Below are 15,427 nucleotides of genomic sequence, written 5' to 3' on the forward strand. Positions count from 1 at the left end.
GAAGCGAGATGCAAACTGGAGACCCGGGTCACTGCCAATTTTGTCAGGCATACCGTGTAGGCCAGAGGTCCCCAACCACCGGTCCGCGGACCAGGACCGGGCCGTTGAGGTTTTTCAGCCGGTCCGCGGCGCCGCTGACAGCTAGCTTCGCGGCCCTGGGCCTGGTCAGAGCACGCTCTGTGACAGCTCGCAGCTCCCGGCAGACAACATTATGCAGGACGGGGCGGGGCGTCAGGCGGGTCTTAGTGACGCAGCCCTCCTGCGCAGCATGGTGTGTTCCTGATGGGGTGGGGCGGCAGGCTCTCCTCACTGACACGCCCAGTGGCGTATCTAGGGGGGGGGGCAGCCGGGGCATTTGCCCCGGGCGCAGCCGGCAGGGAGGGGCGCAGTCGGGCCGCCTCATTCGGCGGTCCGCAGTGTCTCCCTCGGCGGCTGCATTCTGCCGCCCCCGGTCAGGGAGTCAGCTGTTCTCTGTGCCGACTGTCAAGCTGACAGCCGGCACAGAGAAGCTGCAGAGCACCGGCTCCCAACGTGTGCAGAGGTGGAGGGGAGCCCCTGCAGGGTGGCTGCGACGGGCAGGGAGAAATCCCCGCAGCTCCGTTGCCCAGCGATCTGTCTTCCTGCTTCCTCTCACACAGACGCGCCGCTGGATGACGTCATCATTCAGCGGCCGGCTGTGTCAGAGGAAGGCAATGAGATGCTGTGGTAGAGTGCGAGGAGAGGTGAGAGGGGTGTGTGAATGTGTGTGTGAGAATGTGTGTGCGAGAATGTGTGTGTGTGAGAATGTGTGTGTGTGAGAATGTGTGTGTGTGAATGTGTGTGTGTGAGAATGTGTGTGTGTGAATGTGTGTGTGTGTGTGTGTGAGAATGTGTGTGTGTGAGAGTGTGTGTGTGAATGTGTGTGTGAGAATGTGTGTGTGTGAGAATGTGTGTGTGTGTGTGTGTGTGAGAATGTGTGTGTGTGAGAATGTGTGTGTGAATGTGTGTGTGTGTGTGAATGTGTGTGTGTGTGAGAGTGTGTGTGTGAATGTGTGTGTGAGAATGTGTGTGTGTGTGTGTGTGTGTGAGAATGTGTGTGTGTGTGTGTGAGAATGTGTGTGTGTGTGAGAATGTGTGTGTGAATGTGTGTGTGTATGTGTGTGTGAATGTGTGTGTGTGTGAATGTGTGTGTGTGAATGTGTGTGTGAGAATGTGAATGTGTGAATCACATTCTCATTATAAATGTCATAATTACATGATAAGTATGCACTAAGCTCCACCCCTCCATAACCCCACCCCCATATGACCAGAGCCCCACCCCCACCCCACCGGGCCATGGAAAACTGGTCTTGCTTAAAGCCGGTCCCTGGTGCAAAAAAGGTTGGGGACCTCTGGTGTAGGCGATAAACATGCTTAATGAACAACGTCGCCAAGGCCCATGCAGAAGGTAGCCGAGGAAGAGGGACCAAGTGCACCATTTTGGAAAAATGGTCTGTGACTACCCAGATAACTGTGCAGCTACGAGACTTGGGTAAGCCCACCACAAAGTCCATCCCGACCATTTTCCAGGGCCTGTCCCCCACCGGCACGGGGTAAAATAGCCGAGCAGGCTGTTGCTGAGGAGACCGATTCTTGGCGCAGGAGACACACGCCCGAATATAGTCTCTGACGTCACGGGCCATATGCTGCCATCAGTACGTCCTCGCCTGGAGCTCAGATGCCCTCTTGGTCCCAAAATATCCACCCACCCTGGACGAGTGAGCCCAAGAGAGAACATCCGGTCGCAAATTAGGTGGAACAAAAGTCTTGCCTGGAGGCAGAGACTCTAAGGAGACCTGGGCCACAGTTCTCAGGCTCTCTGAGGGGACAATTAGCCGGGGCTCCTCCCCCACTGATGACACTACGGAATGGGAGAGAGCGTCGGCACGGATGTTCTTCTCCCCGAAAAGATAATGGAGGGTGAAGTGGAAGCGGGAAAAGAACAAGGACCATCTAGCCTGGCGAGAGTTTATCAACTCCCTGTCCCCGATGGAATAATTCCTCTCCGCTGGTGTGAAAAAGAAGCAAGGATGCTTCTGACCTTTAGCATCCTTTTGAAATAGGACTGCTCCAGCACCGCCAGATGAGGCATCCACCTCCATTATAAAAGCAATACCACCTATAGAGAAAGAATGGCCTAAATCAATGGCACTTCCAAACTTAAATAGTATCCAACTAGAACAAGAAGTCTAAGCGATGAAGTAAAATCAATAAATTTTATTAATACAAATACATAATATCCATACAAGTAAAAAGGAGCACATGTCCAATATTACTGCCTGACAGCGCCAAATCCCATGTATAATTATCCAGTATAACCTATCAACAGCCTACAATGCATGCAATGCTGCAGCCATAGAGTCTATACAGGTACAAAATAGATATCTGGGTGGTTCCTCTAAGATATTCATAGGTCTGGGTCAGTACATACAGTTAGGTCCATATACAGTGGGGCAAAAAAGTATTTAGTCAGTCAGCAATAGTGCAAGTTCCACCACTTAAAAAGATGAGAGGCGTCTGTAATTTACATCATAGGTAGACCTCAACTATGGGAGACAAACTGAGAAAAAAAATCCAGAAAACCACATTGTCTGTTTTTTTTAACATTTTATTTGCATATTATGGTGGAAAATAAGTATTTGGTCAGAAACAAACAATCAAGATTTCTGGCTCTCAGAGACCTGTAACTTCTTCTTTAAGAGTCTCCTCTTTCCTCCACTCATTACCTGTAGTAATGGCACCTGTTTAAACTTGTTATCAGTATAAAAAGACACCTGTGCACACCCTCAAACAGTCTGACTCCAAAATCCACTATGGTGAAGACCAAAGAGCTGTCAAAGGACACCAGAAACAAAATTGTAGCCCTGCACCAGGCTGGGAAGACTGAATCTGCAATAGCCAACCAGCTTGGAGTGAAGAAATCAACAGTGGGAGCAATAATCAGAAAATGGAAGACATACAAGACCACTGATAATCTCCCTCGATCTGGCGCTCCACGCAAAATCCCACCCCGTGGGGTCAGAATGATCACAAGAACGGTGAGCAAAAATCCCAGAACCACGCGGGGGGACCTAGTGAATGAACTGCAGAGAGCTGGGACCAATGTAACAAGGCCTACCATAAGTAACACACTACGCCACCATGGACTCAGATCCTGCAGTGCCAGACGTGTCCCAATGCTTAAGCCAGTACATGTCCGGGCCCGTCTGAAGTTTGCTAGAGAGCATTTGGATGATCCAGAGGAGTTTTGGGAGAATGTCCTATGGTCTGATGAAACCAAACTGGAACTGTTTGGTAGAAACACAACTTGTCGTGTTTGGAGGAAAAAGAATACTGAGTTGCATCCATCAAGCACCATACCTACTGTAAAGCATGGTGGTGGAAACATCATGCTTTGGGGCTGTTTCTCTGCAAAGGGGCCAGGACGACTGATCCGGGTACATGAAAGAATGAATGGGGCCATGTATCGTGAGATTTTGAGTGCAAACCTCCTTCCATCAGCAAGGGCATTGAAGATGAAACGTGGCTGGGTCTTTCAACATGACAATGATCCAAAGCACACCGCTAGGGCAACGAAGGAGTGGCTTCGTAAGAAGCATTTCAAGGTCCTGGAGTGGCCTAGCCAGTCTTCAGATCTCAACCCTATAGAAAACCTTTGGAGGGAGTTGAAAGTCCGTGTTGCCAAGCGAAAAGCCAAAAACATCACTGCTCTAGAGCAGATCTGCATGGAGGAATGGGCCAACATACCAACAACAGTGTGTGGCAACCTTGTGAAGACTTACAGAAAACGTTTGACCTCTGTCATTGCCAACAAAGGCAAAGTATTGAGATGAAATTTTGTTTCTGACCAAATACTTATTTTCCACCATAATATGCAAATAAAATGTTAAAAAAACAGACAATGTGATTTTCTGGATTTTTTTTTCTCAGTTTGTCTCCCATAGTTGAGGTCTACCTATGATGTAAATTACAGACGCCTCTCATCTTTTTAAGTGGTGGAACTTGCACTATTGCTGACTGACTAAATACTTTTTTGCCCCACTGTATATTTGGACAGAGATAACATTTTTATAATTTTGGTTATAGACATTACCACAATGAATTTTAAACAAAACAATTCAGATGCAGTTGAAGTTCAGACTTTCAGCTTTCATTTGAGAGTATCCATATTAAAATTGGATGAAGGGTTTAGGAGTTTCAGCTCCTTAACTTGTGCCACCCTGTTTTTAAAGGGACCAAAAGTAATTGGAAAATTGACTCCAAGGCTATTTCATGGACAGGTGTGGGCAATCCCTTCGTTATGTCATTCTCAATTAAGCAGATAAAAGGCCTGGAGTTGATTTGAGGTGTAGTGCTTGCATTTGGAAGGTTTTGCTGTGAAGTAAACATGCGGTCAAAGGAGCTCTCCATCCAGGTGAAACAAGCCACCCTTAAGCTGCAAAAACAGAAAAAAAAACATCCGAGAAATTGCTACAATATTAGGAGTGGCAAAATCTACAGTTTGGTACATCCTGAGAAAGAAAGAAAGCACTGGTGAACTCATCAATGCAAAAAGACCTGGGCGCCCACGGAAGACAACAGTGGTGGATGATCGCAGAATAATCTCCGTGGTGAAGAGAAACCCCTTCACAACAGCCAACCAAGTGAACAACACTCTCCAGGAGGTAGGCGTATCAATATCCAAATCTACCATAAAGAGAAGACTGCATGAAAGTAAATACAGAGGAATCACTGCACGGTGCAAGCCACTCATAAGCATCAAGAATAAAAAGGCTAGACTGGACTTTGCTAAAAAACATCTAAAAAAGCCAGCACAGTTCTGGAAGAACATTCTTTGGACAGATGAAACCAAGATCAACCTCTGCCAGAATGATGGAAAGAGAAAAGTATGGTGAAGGCGTGGTACAGCTCATGGTCCAAAGCATACCACATCATCTGTAAAACACGGCGGAGGCAGTGTGATGGCTTGGGCATGCATGGCTGCCAGTGGCACTGGGTCACTAGTGTTTATTAATGATGTGACATAGGACAGAAACAGCCGAATGAATTCTAAGGTATTCAGAGCCATACTGTGTGCTCAGATCCAGCAAAATGCAGCCAAACTGATTGGTTGTCGTTTCACACTACAGATGGACAATGACCCAAAACATAAAGCCAAAGCAACTCAGGAGTTTATTAAAGCAAAGAAGTGGAATATTCTTGAATGGCCAAGTCAGTCACCTGATCTCCACCCAATTGAGCATGCATTTCACTTGTTAAAGACTAAACTTCAGACAGAAAGGCCCACAAACAAACAGCAACTGGAATCCATCGCAGTGAAGGCCTTGCAGAGCATCAAAAAGGAGGAAACACAGCGTCTGGTGATGTCCATGAGTTCAAGACTTCAGGCAGTCATTGTCAACAAAGGGTTTTCAACCAACTACTAAAAATGAACATTTTATTTAAAATTATTGAATCTGTCCAATTAATTTTGGTCCCTTTAAAAACAGGGGGGCACATGTGAAGGAGCTGAAACTCTTAAACCCTTCATCCAATTTTAATGTGGAGACCCTCAAATGAAAGCTGAAAGTCTGAACTTCAACTGCATCTGAATTGTTTTGTTTAAAATTCATTGTGGTAATGTCTATAACCAAAATTAGAAAAATGTTGTCTCTGTCCAAATATATATGGACCTAACTATATACAATAGTATATTGAGGGCCATCACAGCTCCAAAATGCATAGACCAAAAGTCCTATATATAAATGACGCATTCCCTCAAATGAGACACACAGACATATGACAACTATAGCAAATGTAAAGGTAGTAGATAGGTAAATGGTCTATGACCTTATCCAGGCCGTCTTGGTCCCCCAAGGAAAAGGTCAGAACAAAGTACTGCAGTGCGCAGGCGCCGGGCCTCTGATCTTTCCCAGCGCACTGCAGTACTTTGCTCTGCCCTCAAAAGGAGCCGCAGCGTGAAGACAAGAAGAGGACGTCATCGTAAGAAGATGGGAGACACCGGACCGGACCATCACCCCATCGGACCGGAACACAGAAGGACCGCCCCTGTGTAATAGCGTCTGCACTCCGGATATCATACAATGAGGCCCCTGATCATGTGACCCCTGACTCCTCCCCTCCAGTGACCTCATCACAGGTCCTGTGTGCACAAAACAGCCATAGATACATGTGGAGTGCGGCTCTGCGGGTGGAGGTCGATGCTAGAGATTTCCCGTTAGATACATACAACCCAACTATGGAAGACAGGAAGTGAGGTAATGGATTGTTCTCATAGTACAGTGCCCCTTTCTTGGCCCCCACACAGTGTAATGCCCCCAATATGCCCCTGATGCAGTATATATAATGCCCCCACACAGTATAATGCCCCCATTATGCCCCTGTAATCAGGTGACCAGATACAACACACCGACAAACACAAGGTGGAAGTAACCAATATAATTATTTATTTCCTGATAATGGGAATTGTGATCACTATGGCAACAGTGAATAATGCAAAACAGGGAGATTACGAGGTGAAATATACAATATCAGATACACAATGAATTCTCCGCCTCACTCTCACTGTATTAGCAGCCTCCAACCAAATGTTATTTTAGCTACCGACAAGGGTGATTTTCCTGACACATATAGTCGACAACACTCTACTCTGCGAACACCGGCCATAGTGGGGTCTCCGCCTCTTCCCGTTAGGCCATAAGTCCTCCTAATAAAGTCTATCAAGGCTCGCTGGGCCACCTTCACTTCTACCAGCTTTCACCATGTCTCTTGTACTATGCTGGACCAAGACCTGTACTGACATCAGTGCTGGAAGCAATGGCCGGCTCACTCGCGCCTCCTGCTCTTTACTGCAGGCGTATACTACTGAGCGGAATCTCACAGATCATTGGCACATCCATCTCTTGTACCAGAAGTAATAAGAGCTGGGACTCTGCTCTTGCCTGGCGTAATTTGGACTATGAGTCTTGACAGGCGCAGGATAGGTTCTCAGGAATTGACATGCAAAGTCTGGACTCCGGGTCTTGACCAGTGCAGGTCTGGTTCTCGGGCCTTGGTTGGCATAGTCTGGACTCCGGGTCTTGACCAGGGCAGGTCTGGTTCTCGGGCCTTGGCTAGCATAGTCTGGACTCCGGGTCTTGATCAGCGCAGGTGTGGTTCTCGGGCCTTGGCTGGCATAGTCTGGACTCCGGGTCTTGACCAGGGCAGGTCTGGTTCTCGGGCCTTGGCTGGCATAGTCTGGACTCTGGGTCTTGATCAGCGCAGGTCTGGTTCTCGGGCCTTGGCTGGCATAGTCTGGACTCCGGGTCTTGACCAGGGCAGGTCTGGTTCTCGGGCCTTGGCTGGCATAGTCTGGACTCTGGGACTCTTCTCGTCCCGCCTGGGTACTGCCACCACAACCAGCTGCCTTCGGCACTTTACCTTGGCCTGGTACCGCAGAATGTTCACTGGCACCCCATTTTTTTGCTTTGCGCCAAATCTGTTCTGGCTCTGGGGCTATGGCCTTTATAATAACAGGAAACTGTGTCATCAAGGTCACCTGACCTGGTTTACCATCTACACTTTCTTCCTAAAACGCTCTCTCTTCCCATTGATTCTGTATTGTCCTGTCTGAATGGCAGATGGCAGTCATTTTGTACAAATGCCGCAAATCCTGAGGATTTGTTCTTCTTATGACACATGTTTTTACATCCCTTATGCAGTATATATGATTCCCCTCACACAGTATAAAGTTTCCACAGTACTGTCATGTCTCACACAAAAGATATTTCCACAGTTTCACCATACCCCCAAACATAGTATAATCTCACAGTCCCGCCATTCTCTCCACACAGTATGTTTCCATAGTACCATCATCCCACCACACACAGTATAATTTTCCCATAGTACCACCATCCTCCTACATAGTATAATGTTCCCACAATAGCAGGTTCCTACACACACAGTATAATGTTCCCACATTACCGCCATCCCCTTACATAGTATAATTTTCCAACAATAGCAGTTTGCCATTTAGACAGGATAATGTTTCCACAGGACTGGCATCCCCCTCGCACACAGTTTAATATTCCCACAACACTGCCTTCCCCCATTTTCTAATGTTCCCACAGTACTGCCCTCTACATGCACAATATGGTACCATCCACCCCACAGACAACCTCACAGCTACACCGTGTTCCAAATTATTATGCAAATTGGATTTAAGTGTCATAAAGATTTAATTGTTTTGTTTTTCAAATAAATTCGTGGATGGTATTGTGTCTCAGGGCTCAATGGATCACTGGCATCAATCTTAAACACATGTGATAATTAGTTTTCCAGGTGATTCTAATTAAATCCCAGCTCCCCGAGGAAGCCATTGCGAAACGCGCGTCGGGGAGCGTGGCTATAGATGGACATCAATATGGGTGAGACTACTTACAATATGTATGGCCCCTTAGTGTTTTATGTGGTGAGTTTTCTATGACAGGTCACTGACCAAAGAACAGTGAGAAATCTGTGTTACTATTGTATACTTACCTCTAGGACACTTAGCATTTGTCCATCCCTATATCTCTGGGGTTTATGCACTGGCACTTTGGTTTGGATTGATATTTTGATTGGGGATATTGCTGATGATTATGTATTACTTTTGCCCATGAGTATTGTGAAGGAAACCCAGTTCCTCCCACGTCACCAATCCGTGACATAACTACACAGGCACAGCTCTCCAGCGCCCCCTTTGTCTTTCAGGTCAATAAGGGAACTGCACCTAGAGCAAATGACCGCCGGTGAGACTGCCCTGTTACCCACGCTGGGTATTCTAAGATTCGCAATCAGAGTAAAAGGATCAGCCCAAAATTAATTTATGATTTAATTGCCTTAAGGGCGCACTAGGTAATTACAATAAATATACAGTCAAAATATATCAAGAGTTACAGTCAGAGTAAAATATAACAATAATAATACAAGGCTTAAAGGTATAAAGCTGGAAGTCAATTTACCAGGTTGAAAGTCGCTTGTGGAGGCCGGGGAGTTCTGCGTTCCACAGGTACAAGACTTAGTTGCCGGGCAGCCCCCAGAAAGCGTGTGCTTGCTCCCCTCTGGCTGGCATATGCACTGTTCCTTAGCTCATCATCATCTTCTTCTGTTCAGTGAGTGACACTCTCCAAGTGTCCTCAGCTCTTAAACCTTCTATGTCCCTTTCCCCTGTAACTGGGTGGGCTAGCAATCTCTACCCCTTAGCTTAACTGCAAAATCTGTGCCCAGTATCTAATATATGGAATAACTGCGCTCAGGATGATCGGATCAGTATACGGGCGGCACCAGCACATGAGGATTGTTCTGCCGGTCGTACAGGGATCAAACCTGGACCCATTTGGTCACTGTGGGAGGCTGATCTCTGTATCTCAGGTTCCAGAACTCCCACGGACCCGGGAGTTGCACTGTCAGATGCGCAATTTCTTCAGGGCCATGAGGATATTTTTATGAGCCTGTACCTCGGGCGACGCGTCCATAATTCATAACTTCATGGTGGAGACGGTCCGGCTGGGCAGATAATAGACTTAGGCTCCTGGAGCCACCTGACATGCACGCTTTAATTGACACCTCAATGTCCCTGCTGGCGTGGCTTCCTCACTCAGGCTTTGAAATGCCATCTGCCTGCTACACTGTGCTCAGCCCATTACCATACTAAAAGGAAATTTATTCAGCTAGAGGAAAAGGATGGGGGCAAGGAGCGCTCATCCCTGCAGATGTGTGACCAGGTGAATTTTGATAGGAGACCAAATGGAGTCGCGCCAATCTCTGTTAGTATTCCCGTATCCAAGATGGCGGCTGTTCCCTCATCACAAGTATGTCTTGTCTGTAGCATTTGTACATCTTGGCATCTGTGGCCATATTCGAATAGCTCTGTGTGTTTGTGTGTATATATATATATATATATATATGTGTATATATATCTATAATATATATAATGTCACTTCCGTCTGTCCTTCTTTCTGTTGCGGATATTCATTGGTCGCGGCCTCTATCTGTCATGGAAATCCAAGTCGCTGATTGGTCATGGCAAAATGCCCACGGCCATTGCCACGACCAATCAGCGATGGGCACAGTCCGGTGGCAAAATGGCCGCTCTTTCCTCCCCGCAGTCAGTGCCCCCTCCAGTCAGCCCTCACACAGGGTTAATGCCAGCGTTAATGGACCGCGGTGTAACGCACTTCATTAACGCAGCTATTAACCCTGTGTGACCAACTTTTTACTATTGATTAGAGTTGAGCGACTTTTACTTTTTTCGGATCTAGTCGGGTTTCGCGAAACCCGACTTTGTCAAAAGTCGGGTCGGGTGAAATCGGCCGATTATTGTAAAAAGTCGGGGGGCCGACTGAAACACGAAACCCAATGCAAGTCAATGGGGAATATAAGTCGGCAGTGAGTGGAGGACAGGAAATCACCTACAGTGCCCATTTTAAAGGCCCAAAACATCAATTCTTATTTCTTAAGCTTGTCAATCTTAATTTACTTTATAATAATAGTTAGTCATTGAAAACTGGGGGTCATTTGGCTAAAGTTGTGGGGGGGTAGGGCTGGCTCAAGATTTTTGTGGGCCCAGGAAACACGGAATACGTCACAGCGGTGGAGCAGGGAGCGGTATTTCAACTTTGCAAGTGCTGTGATCCTGAGCAAGCGGGGGGGGCTCACTCGTAGTACGGCGGTGTGTTTGACGGCGGGTGGCGCCTCCCACTGGCAGAGACACTTTTGCGTACTATGAGGGGCCCTGTGCCAGTGACGTCGCCAACGAGTATGCCCCCTCACCTGATGAAGGAACCTGCACTTTCATCTGCACCTTCCTCTTTGTCCCCGTGTAAGGTGGTATAGTATGCGGGAAGGGGAACCTGACTTTCAGCAGGGTCAGATTCTGGCTGTGTAGAGTGCAAGGGAAATGTAGTGGTGTGGGTCAATGTACCAGCAGACTTATCTAGCAGTGGCTGGGCAATGGACAGGATGAGGAGGAAACAAATATAGGCCAAAATAATAAAGTAGGCGAAAAGCAGTTCAAAATTGGTAACAGGACTAAACAGGCGGCATTGCTTTGTTCAGTGGAGGACAACTGTAATGAGTGGCAGACACAGTTAGTAGGCCCAAATAATAAAGTAGGCTAAATGCAGTTCAAAATTGGTAACAGGACTAAACAGGTGGCATAGCTAGGTACAGGGGTGGGCTCCTCTGATGAGTAGCAGACATTGGTAGTAGACGCAAAGTATTAAATGGTCTAAATGGAGGCCAGGGCCACTGTATATTTTAACTATCATCTATCATTTCAGCAAATTTGTATTGGCAGTGCCATTAAAGGATTTAACAGCACAGACTACACAGTGGTGGAGCAGGGAGAGATAAGTATTGCAAGTGGTAGAGCACTGTTCGAGCTGGGGGGGGAACACTCTCTTGTGGGCGGCGGTACTGGCACAGGGCCCCTCATATTACGACGGTGTGTCTGACATTGGTTGTGCACCACCACCGTCAGACACTTCATTGTACTGTGAGGGACCCTGTGCCAGTGCCGTCACCCAAGAGTGGGCCCACCCACCTGTCCAGGCAAACGGCACTCGCACGGGTGCTTGCGTCAGGTTGTGATCACGGCCCTGTGGGGGGAGTCAGCCCATTTAGGGAGGTATAAAAATGGCCTATGGTGGACATTCAGCAGCTGCAAATGGAGGAATTGGAGCAGTCAGTAAGAGGAGGCCAAAAGCAAGACATTTTTCAGGCAAGCTACTTGTCAGCAGGGGAGGGTGGATCAAAATAATTTGAAATCCATGATTGGTTTATTTTAATTATTATTATTTATTGTTATAGCGCCATTTATTCCATGGCGCTTTACATGTGAGGAGGGGTATACATAATAAAAACAAGTACAATAATCTTAAACAATACAAGTCATAACTGGTACAGGAGGAGTGAGGACCCTGCCCGCGAAGGCTCACAATCTACAGGGGATGGGTGAGAATACAGTAGGTGAGGGTAGAGCTGGTCATGCAGCGGTTTTGTCGATCGGTGGTTATGGCAGGTTGTAGGCTTGTCTGAAAAGGTGGGTCTTCAGGTTCTATTTGAAGGTTTCGATGGTAGGCGAGAGTCTGATGTGTTGTGGTAGAGGGTTCCAGAGTAGGGGTGATACGCGAAAGAAATCTTGTATACGATTGTGGGAAGAGGAGATAAGAGGGAAGTAGAGAAGGAGATCTTGTGAGGATCGGAGGTTGCGTGTAGGTAAGTACCGGGAGACGAGGTCACAGATGAATGGAGGAGACAGGTTGTGGATGGCTTTGTACGTCATGGTTAGGGTTTTGTACTGGAGTCTCTGGGCAATGGTGAGCCAGTGAAGGGATTGACAGAGGGGAGAGGCCGGGGAATAGCGGGGGGACAGGTGGATTAGTCGGGCAGCAGAGTTTAGAATAGATTGGAGGGGTGCGAGAGTGTTAGAGGGGAGGCCACAGAGCAGGAGGTTGCAGTAGTAAAGGCGAGAGATGATGAGGGCATGGACTAGGGTTTTGCAGATTCTTGGTTGAGGAATGAACGGATTCGTGAAATATTTTTGAGTTGAAGTCGGCAGGAAGTGGAAAGGGCTTGGATATGCGGTTTGAAGGAGAGATCAGCGTCAAGGATTACCCCGAGGCAGCGAGCTTGTGGGACTGGGGAGAGTGGGCAGCCATTTACTGTAATGGATAGGTTCGTTGGGGGGGTCGCGTGAGATGGGGGAAAGATGATGAATTCTGTTTTGTCCATGTTAAGTTTCAGAAATCTAGCGGAGAAGAAGGATGAAATAGTGGACAGACATTGAGGGATTCTGGTTAGAAGGGAGGTGATATCTGGGCCAGAGATGTAGATCTGTGTGTCATTAGCATAGAGGTGATACTGAAAGCCATGAGATTCTATGAGCTGTCCCAGGCCGAAGGTGTAAATGGAGAAGAGCAGGGGCCCAAGGACTGAACCTTGTGGGACTCCGACAGATAGGGGGCGAGGTGAGGAGGTGGTGTGTGAGTGGGAGACGCTGAATGTCCGGTCTGTTAGGTATGATGAGATCCAGGATAGGGCCAAGTCTGTGATGCCAAGGGATGAGAGGGTCTGTAATAATAGGGAATGGTCCACATTTTAATGAAGGTTAGTTCATGGTATGTGTAAAGAGCTCCATGGAGTAACCTGTAGTGTCGCCTGACGCATCCTTCACTTTTGGTTTGGGTGAAGGAAACAAGGAAACTGTTATAAACTTAGTGCTAAGTGCAGTGGAGATCAGTATCATGGGTCAGAAAAGAGGCCGAGAGACAACAGGTTAAGAGTTCAATAATATTTATGATGGTATGCAGGTAAACAGCTATGACACAGCAAGTTTGTAGCAGACAGAGCTGGATAAGCAGTAAGCACGTGTACAGACCGTGGAAGTCCAAGTATGTGAGATCCAGAGACCTGGAGACCAGGCCAGCCTCCTAGCAGGGAACAGTCCAGCAGCAGAGATGAGTGCAGAGCAGATCCAGGGAAACAAGTCTTATGATGAAGAGATGTAGATCCGGAGACAGATGGGGTATCCCAAGGTAATGAAGAAACCAGCAAGATAGCAGTTCTTCCAGCTTGATCACAAGTCCAGGAACAAGATACTCAAGCAATGAGTAATATACAGAGCTCCCTTATATACACCACAGACAGGAACAAGGAAAGTCTGACAGGAAGCAAGATGGCCCCCGTGAGGCCAGTGACTCCATCTTAGGTAAGGGCAAAAGTAACCGAACTGAGGGCAACAGCAGACAGGAACAGATGTACAGTCCAAATCCTTACAGAAACGTCTTTTTCCTGACCGGGAGCATCCACTGACGACTCGCTGCTTTTATATTTGGAACTTTCTGAAGAGGAGGCAAAAGAGCTAGAGGCTGAGTCAGCAAGGAAAGCCAAAACCTTTTCCTGCTGCTCCGGCTTTAAAAGCTGTTTTCCTACTTCCAGATAAGGGAGCCTTCAAGGCCTTGTGTAGCCAGACAATTGACACTGGCTCAACACCTCCAGCCTTAGGTGCTATTGTGCTTTTGCCACTACCACCAGATGCACCACCACCACCATCAGTACCAGCTGGCAACAACCGCCCACGGGCTCTTCCACCAGACTTCCTCATTTTTTGGAAAATCTAACCAAAATAACAACCGTTATATGGTACTGTAAAACAAGGTATAAGGTGTATATAAACTTGTTGAGAATTTTTAAATCTCCCTTTTTTTTTGGGAGACTGAACCAAAACTCAGGCCCAGTGTATATAACAACGCAATCTATGTGGCAGAAAGTGGCTGGCTGATATACGGCAAACTAACAGGACTGCAGTATATCCACTTTGTGAGAATTTGAATCTCCCTTTTTTTGGGGGAGACTGAACCAAGACTCAGGCCCAGTGTATAAAACAACACAATGTAAGTGGCAGAAAGTGGCTGGAAGATATATGAAATTATACTACAGTCCTTGTATTTTTTCAATTTCCCTACAATGATCTGAGGAAAAGTATGGCAGCAATAAAAAGGACTGCTGCACACAAAAGTGTGGACAAATAAACAAGATAACTGTGCAGAAAGGAGCAACAGGATTTTTGCTTTTAAAAAACAGTTGGTTTGCACAGCAGCGTGCAAACAGCAATGCAGCTATCAGGGAGCCTTATAAGGCAGTCTAATAAGCTACAGAGCTGATGCACAAAAATATAGCCTCCACTGTCCCTGCAAAAAAAATGGTGGTGTTGGACAGTGGAAATCGCTACAGCAGAAGCAGTTTGGGGGTTAATCTTCCCTCCCTAACTATATCCCTTCTTCTGATGAAGCTGCAGCAATCTCTCCCTATGCTAAGATCGGCAGAAGTGAGATGGCGGCCGGCGTGCACGCCCCTTTATAGCCCCTGTGACGCCGCAGAAAGCAAGCCAATCACTGTCATGCCCTTCTCTAAGATGGTGGGGACCGAGACCTATGTCATCACGCTGCCCACACTCTGCGTCCTCCTTCATTGGCTGAAAAATGGCGCTGAAAGTGTCATACGAAACGCGACTTTTGTGTGCAGATCGCCGACCTCATGGCCGATCCCACACTAGGATCGGGTTGGGTTTCATGAAACCCGACTTTGCCGAAAGTCGGCGATTTTTTTAATTTCTCCGATCCGTTTCGCTCAACCCTACTATTGATACTGCGTTTGCAGCATCAACAGTAAAAATATCTAATGTTACAAATAATAATAAAAAAAAGTTATTCTCACCCTCCGACGTCGCGCCCTCTCCTCGGCAGTTCAAGCTGCAGGTTCTGTTGGCAAGGATGCTATGCGAGAAGGACCTGCCATGACGTCACGGTCATGTGATTGCGACGTCATCACAGGTCCTGCGCTCATACCAACCCTGGGACCGGAAGCTGCCGCGTGCACCGCACACAGG

The 15,427-nt window shown here is 47.2% G+C and overlaps 1 protein-coding gene across 2 annotated transcripts in view; it reads left to right on the top strand.

Moving 5' to 3' along the window:
• LOC138663194 (zinc finger protein 345-like) overlaps positions 1-15,427 on the top strand; it is a 306,522-nt gene that overhangs the window by 39,972 nt on the left and 251,123 nt on the right. The window contains exon 1 of one of the 2 annotated variants that reach the window (XM_069749348.1): positions 6,168-6,275. The exons of the other annotated variant lie outside the window; for it this stretch is intronic. The gene's annotated coding sequence lies outside the window, so the exon portion shown is untranslated. Of the gene's footprint in view, positions 1-6,167; positions 6,276-15,427 lie in introns of those variants that run through there. 2 annotated transcript variants of the gene reach the window in all.

This window comes from Ranitomeya imitator, chromosome 2, assembly GCF_032444005.1.
Source record: "Ranitomeya imitator isolate aRanImi1 chromosome 2, aRanImi1.pri, whole genome shotgun sequence".
NCBI classification, from domain to species: Eukaryota; Metazoa; Chordata; class Amphibia; order Anura; family Dendrobatidae; genus Ranitomeya; species Ranitomeya imitator.